At 37.1% G+C, this 10,512-nt stretch overlaps 1 protein-coding gene across 1 annotated transcript in view; it reads right to left on the reverse strand.

Annotated features, from left to right (window-relative positions):
* The window catches only part of sema3ab (sema domain, immunoglobulin domain (Ig), short basic domain, secreted, (semaphorin) 3Ab), a 120,368-nt gene extending 110,203 nt beyond the window's left edge, over positions 1-10,165 (reverse strand). The window contains exons 1-2 of the mRNA XM_066723651.1: positions 10,029-10,165; positions 9,751-9,858 (exon numbers count right to left, since the gene is read on the reverse strand). The gene's annotated coding sequence lies outside the window, so the exon portion shown is untranslated. The remainder of the gene's footprint in view (positions 1-9,750; positions 9,859-10,028) is intronic.
* Between the last annotated feature and the right edge of the window lie 347 nt (positions 10,166-10,512).

Here is a 10,512-nt window from a genome sequence, read left to right on the forward strand (position 1 = left end):
GACCAACAACCCAAGAAAATATGTTGGCTTCTTATAAAGAATGTAACATGTTTTAGACTGAGACAATTTGGCCTTAAAAAAAAGTTTTTATATCATTCATAAAATAAAAAGAACATTTGAATTCACTTTGATTGCTGTTACGACCCCACACTTGTGCAGTCTGTGTGGTGTTGTTTTGTTTGTTCATCCTCCTTTTAGTCCTGTGTATCTGCTATTTATTGTGTTTCATCCGGGGTATTTGTTATGTCCCGGTCTTAAATTATTGTTGTCCCAACAATAAATATTTATTATTTTACCGCATTGTCCATGGCCCCATTCTGTCGCCCGTCCGTTTGCTCATCTCACCACACTTTCCCCAGTCATGTGTGCAGGTGTGTTATGTTGCGCGTTCCCCCCGACACTTTCCACCCCTAGATCCTAGACCAAGGGGGGAGTTCGTAACAATTGCAGTACAAAAATAAAATTCTGAGAATTCAGCCAACTAGAAACATGTGTTCTGTAATATCCATGATAATCCTGGTTTTATTAGTCCACAATTTCAGTAAGTATTAAAATGCTAATTGTAAGTATTAAAAAATGATACACTCTTTAACACACACATTGTATAGTAATTAAATGGTGAAGATAGAGTCCCAGTCTATCAACTGTGCCACCTGGTAGCTTCTTGCCAAAAAAGGAACAAAAAATGTAACATTTAAATACAAATTTAACCATATGATAGGTCAGGTATACAAGGACCTTGGGTTATTGTGCCGAGCGCAGCAAATAATTTCATAACAAAGATACTCTAGCATGTCGATGGGGGTACGCCCTTTGGCTAGTATTTTGTGTGGTGTTGTAGGTCAAATCATACGTGACTAGTCCTGTTGGGGACTAGGGTTACCAGCCAGCCAACATTTTACCGGACTGTCTAGTATTTTTATGTGCATTGACCCATTGTTTTTTTTTCAAAGGTGTTCCGTAATTCTAAGCATTCTGATCTATTGGATATGTTCTTTAAAATGTCTTACAATAAAAAATGTAATATAACACAAGCAGTGTGCACCAGAAAGAACTGAGGTAACAACGTAAGCCACCAAAACGCTGTTTAGTTATGTTTCCGTGTGTGCTCACCACTGTATTCTCTGGTATGAGTGTGAGCACTGCTGTTTGACAGACTTTTTTTTTTTTGTATTTTGTGCTGGTGTGGTATGTCCAGGGCGTCCGATATTTTTGTATCTCAAAGGTGGCAACCCTAGTGGGGACTAGTCCCCCTTGCATATTGGCGTAGGAGTAGTTGGCGCCCCTTGAGGAGCAACACCCCCAGACTGTTGCTGATTAAAGTGCCACGAGGTGGAGAAACAAGTGGAGACTGTACATTCAACCCACGCGTCGTTACAATACACACATACATTCATATAGAGGGATGATTTAAAACAGAAGAAATGGGTTAAACAACTGGAATTTTGTTAGATAGACATATGGTTACTTTGGGGCAGTACATCAACTCATAATTTACGTTGATTTGTTTAATCATGAAATCACTACAGATAATGTACTAGTTTCTTGGACAGAACTTCTAACGAAGAAAGTGAGCCTGTTTATATTTGATATGGATGTCTTTGACGTGGATATAAGCATGCTTTCATTGTTTATATTATCAGTGGTGTAATTAAGCCAATGGCGCACCTGGTAACAAAGCTTATACAGAAGATAGTATTGTTTTAATTATCCACATGTAACGGGCGTTAACTCAAGATGTCTTTTAATATCTAGAGTTTCCTATCATTGATGATTACAGAAATGACAGCTCCTGCTATCATAGCTTATTTTAAAAACATATTTAAATATAAAAGTAGACATAAAATCTGCTCTTTATGTTCTGAAATGATCATACTAGCTATTAAACCTAGAGAAATGAATGTCTTTTCCCTTTCTTCATAGGCCCCTTCTGAGTTTCCATATGTTACGGTTTTGTCTTAAGATACGGATGAATGAAAGAGGCAGAAGAGTCAATAACAGATTTGGGCCGTTGAAGGGATTAATTAGAAGAAAATATACTTCAAGATAAATTTTTGTTCCATATTAAAATGCCATTTCACAAATAATTATTTAGTTCCAAAGCAGTTTGGCTGTGCCTCCAAAACGTTTGGATCCTGGCATGGCGATATAACAATAGCACTTCCTGTTCATATTAAGTCTGCAGCAATGTGAAGATATTAAATCCCAAACCATAACACAAGCATATGGTGGAATATAAATTATCCGATGACTGTCGCTGGGAGTAAATTCATCAGCATTTGCACAGTAACGAACGCAGCCAAACTTGCTACATATTTTGCAAGTCTCTTAACACAGTAATTATAAAACAATGCACAAAGGAGCCATATTAGAAGGAAGATTGAAAACATACTGTACATTCATTATGAAACCGAACAGCTGCATGAGATCTATTTCTCCTTAATGACACACACTTTATTGAGCTTGAATGCTGCTCTGAGTTTGCATGGTTAACTGTCATCACCTTTAACAAGTCTCTCTAGACTCGCACAAATATATATATAAATAAAAGCAGTTGTCTTTCAGCAGAATCACCACTCGTTACACAATTATCACTTTGTTGAGCTAGTTAATTAAAAAACATGGGCAATTGTAAAACGGGATATGCCAATTTAAAGGCAATAAGCCTTCAAAAGGAACACATTATGATGAATTAACTCAGCACACACTTTGCATAGCTTGGAAGGATCCATGTCTCTTGCCTTAGTTCTAGAGATGTAGCGGTCAGCTGAATTGATTGACAGTAGCCAAATCCTAACAATGACGGTACAAAAGAAAAAAAAAAAGAGATCTCCAGGGGTAGAGAACTAAATATGTCTCAGGATGCACATGGTCCTTCATCTGAAAGATTCAGTGAGTTACTTCAATTGTAATTGGCTTGATATAATTTTATTGATATACCTTTAAAATAAGTTGTGTTCAGCCACACAGTGAAAACAAGTTATTTTCCAGTACTTGAGGATTCCTTTTCAATGAGTTTCTGCTGGGAACCTATGTGTAGGATTGCATTCCCCTTGACAGTTCAGAAAAGGGGAACCCCAGGGTTTTATAACTCAGGCAACAATGCAACATAATACAAATTACTAAATCTCACAGTACAGTGCAAAGCAAAATCACTGAGAGCAGGAAACATTAGTCCAAAGTGAGAAGTCATGTCTCCCGCAGACACACTAGCCACTATATTAGTGGGGTACTTAGGAAGTCAGGTTGAAGATATTTTTTAACAAATATGCAGTGGAACGTGCTAAATGTAGTGCAGGGGGAAAAGAGAACAACGAGGCTTCCGCAAGAGGCAGGGATACAACTATTAATGGCATGAACAGCATTAATATACATGCTCTCACACCTAAGTCTGTGGATTGAGAAACAGAACAGATAGAGCTGTTTCTATCATTATTTGAAAGGCTTCAAAAACAATTACATATCTGGGAATAGAGTTCAATACTCTCCAAACTGGCTTTGGTAGAAGCTGTTTCTTATAATAAAAAATTGTTTCCCATTTTCTCACTTACATGACTGCAAAGACAAAGATAACAGCAACAGCCAGTATAGGGAATATACTTGACACAAAATACCACTGCAAACGCTAAAGGTCAGGATAAACTCATTAACGACAAGGAATTTAATTAACCAGGAATCAGAAGACACTGGTGCACTGAAAAATAAATTAATGTAATAAATCAAGCAATAAGAAAGAAAACTATTTGTCTTACAAATTTTTCTAGGTTTTATATCCAAAATGGAGTAAAAATCCTCCTGTCTTTTGTCCTCTTCTCAAACTTTTACAGTGCATCCGGAAAGTATTCACAGCGCTTCACTTTTTCCACATTTTGTTATGTTATAGCCTTATTCCAAAATGGATTAAATTAATTATTTTCCTCAGAATTCTACAAACAATACCCCATAATGACAACGTGAAAGAAGTTTGTTTGAAATCTTTGCAAATTTATTAAAAAACAAAAACAAAAAAAGCACATAAGTATTCACAGCCTTTGCCATGACACTCAAAATTGAGCTCAGGTGCATCCTGTTTCCACTGATCATCCTTGAGATGTTTCTACAACTTGATTGGAGTCCACCTGTGGTAAATTCAGTTGACTGGACATGATATGGAAAGGCACACACCTGTCTATATAAGGTCCCACAGTTAACAGTGCATGTCAGAGCACAAACCAAGCCATGAAGTCCAAGGCATTGTCTGTAGACCTCCGAGACAGGATTGCATCGAGGCACAGGTCTGGGGAAGGGTACAGAAAAATGTCTGCAGCATTGAAGGTCCCAATGAGCACAATGGCCTCTATCATCCGTAAATGGAAGAAGTTTGGAACCACCAGGACTCTTCCTAGAGCTGGCCGCCCGGCCAAACTGAGCGATCGGGGGAGAAGGGCATTAGTCAGGGAGGTGACCAAGAACCCGATGGTCACTCTGACAGAGCTCCAGCGTGTCTCTGTGGACAGAGGAGAACCTTCCAGAAGAACAACCATCTCTGCAGCACTCCACCAATCAGGCCTGTATGGTAGAGTGGCCAGACGGAAGCCACTCCTCAGTAAAAGGTACATGACAGCCCGTCTGGAGTTTGTCAAAAGGCACCTGAAGGACTCTCAGACCATGAGAAACAAAATTCTCTGGTCTGATGAAACAAAGATTGAACTCATGTCTGGAGGAAACCAGGCACTGCTCATCACCTGGCCAATACCATCCCTACAGTGAAGCATGGTGGCGGCAGCATCATGCTGTGGGGATGTTTTTCAGTGGCAGGAACTGGGAGACTAGTCAGGATCAATGGAAAGATGAATGCAGCAATGTACAGAGACATCCTTGATGAAAACCTGCTCCAGAGCGCTCTGGACCTCAGACTGGGGCGAAGGTTCATCTTCCAACAGGACAACGACCCTAAGCACACAGCCAAGATCACAAAGGAGTGGCTACAAGACAACTCTGTGAATGTGCTTGAGTGGCCCAGCCAGAGCCCAGACTTGAACCTGACTGAACATCTCTGGAGAGATCTGAAAATGGCTGTGCACCGACGCTCCCCATCCAACCTGATGGAGCTTGAGAGGTCCTGCAAAGAAGAATGGGAGAAACTGCCCAAAAATAGGTGTGCCAAGCTTGTAGCATCATACTCAAAAAGACTTGAGGTTGTAATTGGTGCCAAAGGTGCTTCAACAAAGTATTGAGCAAAGGCTGCGAATACTTATGTACATTTTTTTTGTTTTTTATTATTAATCCAGTTTTGCAAAGATTTCAAACAAACGTCTTTCATGTTGTCATTCTGGGGTATTGTTTGTAGAATTTTGAGGAAAATAATGAATTTAATTCATTTTGGAATAAAGCTGTAACATAACAAAATGTGGAAAAAGTGAAGCGCTGTGAACACTTTAAATAAGGTTAAAAAGATAATGAAGAGAATAATTATCATAAACAAAAGATTATGACATAGTGGAGGCATTCCCCTTATGATGCTTTTCTGTTTAATTATTGTTCAAATAATCATATCAAATAAAATAAATAAGCATAATTATACAAATTAAAAACATGCTGTGTGTTTCATCCATTCATATCTAAACTGTTGGCAATTGTATATTCAGTACTTTGCCTGTATTTACAAGTCAGCACTTATGCTATTACTTTCTCAACTTGTTTAATGAATTAATCGATAGCACTTTAAATGAATTATTCAGGATTCCCCAACGCAATGTTTTCTTCACGTAATCATTACACTAGCTAAATAATCTGAACGGTACACAATGCAACTGGCCAAAACTCGTCATCCCCATTAATTGGTAAAATTTCAATGCATCACTTACAAGCTTTGTAAAGAACTTGGAAGAAAATCAATAACTCTATTTTCTCCTCAGGAAAAGACAATTCTTGGTAATTTAATCTTGGAAATGTTCCGTGACTAGTTGTTATGGTTTAATCGCAAAACAACTTTCATTGTGGTTCATGTGGTTTTGTTTGACTGTTATAATTATTATTATTATTATTACAAGTAGTAGTAGTAGTAGTATTTGTTGTTTTGAAATGCATACAAATGTCTTGTTTGTTTCTGTAGGTTGTAAGCACTTGTTTAGTGAAAGGACGTTTGTGCTGCTTTTATCTTCAACCATCAGAATTGCTTTTTTCTCTCTGTGATTTCATATCAATTGTATTATCCTTGATGTCATTTATTTTGTATTTTTATATATAATTACTTTGAGTTGTTGATTGATTGATTTATTTTAAGAAACAATTTCACTGCAGGGAATACAAAAAGTCATGTTGCAGTGAGTCATTGTTAGTCATTAAACTGAAGTAAACTCTTTGTAAAACGTATTAAACAAGTACAATATGGTCACTGCTAAACTACACAAACTGTATGATTCCAGAGATGATAAGCTGCCACAGCATGGCTCATCCATTTCATTAAATTATTCAAGGACACACAAACTGGATGTGAGAGGGAATTCTTCAATACTCCGATACAGTTACAACTTGTGTCCTCCGTCTATAAAATAAGTCACAATGTGATCAAAAGTTACTGATTTGTGCATAGATCAAAGTTTTGAATTGGGCAGGGCTTCAGTCAGTTAGTATTGCTATATTTTTTTTCACTTTAATGGTTCTCGGGACTAAATCATAAATTGTGTTGCCCTGTCTTTCAGTCTTATAGATTGTTTTAATGTGGGGGGCAAGTGCCAGGAAGCCTTGGAAATCCACACTGCAAGTCTGACCTTGTTGGAACACAAGCACAAGAAGTTACAGTCTCAAAATTGTTATTTACGGCACAGGAATAATTGAATATGTACAGTAGCTGACAAATGTCAGGATGTATCCGCCATTATGCCTCATGCTTTGTATAGTTATAGATGAAGACCTCAGTCTCAGCTAACTTCAGTCTTGTTAATATAAGAAAGAAGGAACCCATCATCTGTAACTAGATCCATACCAGAGGTTTGGAAATTGGAAGTGATTTCTGTTTCACAGTGTTGAAGATATCCACATTTTTCATCACCACTTCCAAGCTTCATAATCCTTTCGAAAATTAAATTACTGTGTTTTGTTTACTGAAGGAGAGAGTGTATTTCACTGCCATTTTAACTTCTAATTCAAGCAGAAACCACAGCATTGTTAAACTTTCTGACCTACTTCATTTAGCCATAACCATGCTGGTCTGCAAAGCTTTACACAAATGTGGCTTAACCAGAAGAATCTGCATGTAATTTGGTTTAACCAAGCAAATGTAGCATTTAATACCAAGGCCGTCTAGATCTATTAACCATTAAATCTGGGAGACTCTAGTGTAGTTCTTAAACAAATGTATATCCACCTTGTAAATTCAGGGCTTGATTAAATACAAAAATGTTCGCATGCCGCTGACGCGAAATGTTTTGAAAGAGTCACAGCTCTGAAAATGGCAGCGCAGCTTCTAGCTGTATTGACTCTAAAATATCAGGAGCTGGGAACAGGGAGGAGATACACTTTACTGGTGTGGCTACCGAAATGGGCCGGCAGCAAGAAAGCCACTGTGAGCCAATAACACCAGTTGTTATTCAAGATAAAATGGAGGGTGGGAGGAGCAACTGGTCTCCGCAAGAGAACACAGGCGTAAATAAAAACATTAAGCGACGCATGTTTACTATGAATATGAGAAGGCATAATCCCATAAATATCACCCAGACCTCTCCATATTTTCTTGATTGAATACCACTAGAATGTGACCCCTCCCACGGTATAGTTGTGCACCAAAGATGCGAATCACAGATTGAACATTTTTGTTTCGAGCGTCCCCTTAATCAAACGTTTTCTTCATGTGATTTTTATATCTATACAACCCGAGAAGTGTTCAGAAATATTTTTCTCATATACCCCTCTAAAAAGAAAAAACACCTTTTTAAAATGATAAATGCAAGGGAAATAAATACATAAAACATATATATATATATATATATATATATATATATATATATATGTCTTTTGCTATTGTATAGTAGATTGACAGATTGTGATCAACCATGTATCTTCTTGAACACTAATTTGTATAAAATGGATTGGAACAAATATCAAGTCATTCTTCATGTGCCCTCAGGTGCCCAGAAACCCACGTTCAGAAACACAGTGTCCTACAGAGACGTCCTACTTCTTAAAAAAAAAAAAAAAAATCCAGCAAAGGAAAGGTTAACATCTGAGTAACCTAAGGAGCATGGGTTTTTAAAATAAATCCAAACAGTAAATTGATAGATGTAGACATGCCTGTATGCATGTATTGTATATATTTTTGTCACAAGAACATTATCCCTGGCATTATGTAGTCATTCAGAAATGAAAAAATAAAATACGTACTGTAGCAATTTACTGGCATATGAAACCCCGTTCAATTATTTCCAGGTATAATGGAAACACAGAGCTAAATTCAAACAGCAAATTCATATCAGCCAATCCTAAACCAAGAGGGACAGTTTGACTTTGCAAACGTTTTCGTATACACACATTATAGACTGTTGACAACAGTAAAAGTGTGTTTGTGGAGCAGCGCGAAGCAGATCTGAGAGAAATCTTATTAATACCATGTGCACCCTTTCACATATTTCTGTGTAAGTTCCTCAAAAGTAAAAGGATTATATCCCAACTGACCAACAAGGTTATATCAAATTCACATAGGACCAGTGTATTTGTGTATATGACATAACCCAAAATATGATTATACAAATAACTATTTATTTTTTAATTATTTTTTTAAGAACATTGATATCTGCAGATTAAATAACTGTCTTACATTTTTTTAAGATCATATAACTATCTCTCTCTCTCTTTCACTCTTCTACTGTCTGGATTTTAAGCCCCTTTATATATTTTAACTTACAACAGTTTTCTGAACCCCCTTAAACAAAGATCAAACAGCCCCGTGTAAGACAGTGTACATCTGTTTCATATATTTCTGCACTTTAAGAAAAACAGCCCCACGTTATTCTAACAGTAATTGTCTCTTAAGAAATGCTCCAGCGAAATGAAGGATTTACCTGCGCTGTTCGGTCATTTTCTCAAGCAAATAAGGATCTTGGAAATACAGGTAAAATGTTATCCCAATAGTATATTATCCCTTACGCATGTACTGTTTGACACTGTTTTAAATTATATTGGAGTATTTCTTTCCCAAATAATAATATAAAAAAGGTTATTTCCTGGCAGCACAATTCTCTATTATATATACTAAAGGTTTAACTAAATAGTTCCAGGTGTTACTTTAACAAATCACACAAGTTTTTATATTGTAAAAACAACCTTAGGAAAATAGTACTCAAGCCATGGTAAATTGAAGGAAGTGTTTAAATTGCTTACAGTTGTACTAAAATCTACTTTCAATCTCTTTACATCATCTTTAAAGACTGATAGACCCTTATGTGAAATGTTATAAATTACATATCAATTATATTTTCTGTCCACCATATTTGTACATGATATGTTTCCAACATTATTAGCATTACTTGCAGTTTAATGAGCAGGCTGCTATTACTTTTCTGTTCAGATGTTTTATCCATATTACATAACTTACAGGCAGCTTTAAGGACAATGTGTACAGAAACACATGCAAGAATACAAAAGCAACTTACTACACAAAGCCAAATGCATTTTCTGTCTTACTTAATGTAGAATCATGAATTATCTATGTACTAATCACTAAAAGTAAATGAGCTGATGAGTAAAGTACAGAACATAAATCTGTGCACTTACTGAATGCTGTAATATCTCAGATGATGTTCACACTATGAATGGATCACTTGCCAAGGCTTTGTCTCCATGGATTTTCTTTTCTCATCCAGTCCGAGGTGGTTTTTGCTTCTGATTGAATTGAGAATAAAAACAATAATGAAACAAAAGATGGGTTTTAACAAGCTGGTAGAATTACTTCCTACTCCTACTTCTTACTTAAGGCAGCCCATGTTGCTGCTAGTATTTAAACCCCCTTTATATACACTGCCGCTGCCTAATACAAGAGAGGCATCTATTACCCTTGAGGCTCTACCATTTCACCTACACCTGGGTGGATGTATCAAGCGTCATTCCCTCCGTTAGAAGACCTGACTAGAAACAAGACACGAGCTTCCCGTTTGTCGCACTTGTTTCCTATTAAACAGCCTGATAGTGGATTGTGCCTGGATGTAGTCTGGTTAGCAGATGTGTGAAACAGTCCCAGCAGAGCGGAGGATTGTGGAGATGGGCCGTGCCAGGGCACAAACAACACTGACTTGGGCGGTGATGCACACCGCAGTCCCTCTGTGTGCACTGCAGGGAGTGTGGCTGATAATGCAACCAACAGAAATCAGTACATTTGAATGGTGTTGCGCCCTTATCAGTCTGAAGATAAAGTGTTTACTTTCTAATAAGATTGCTGTTTGTGTAGGAAATATAGCCCTTTATTTCACTGACACAAAAAGATATACTATCATGATTTGCATTTTTTTTCACAACCGGTGAGAACATTGAAGTCATTAT

This window comes from Amia ocellicauda, chromosome 15 (genome assembly GCF_036373705.1).
Source record: "Amia ocellicauda isolate fAmiCal2 chromosome 15, fAmiCal2.hap1, whole genome shotgun sequence".
Lineage (NCBI taxonomy): Eukaryota > Metazoa > Chordata > Actinopteri > Amiiformes > Amiidae > Amia > Amia ocellicauda.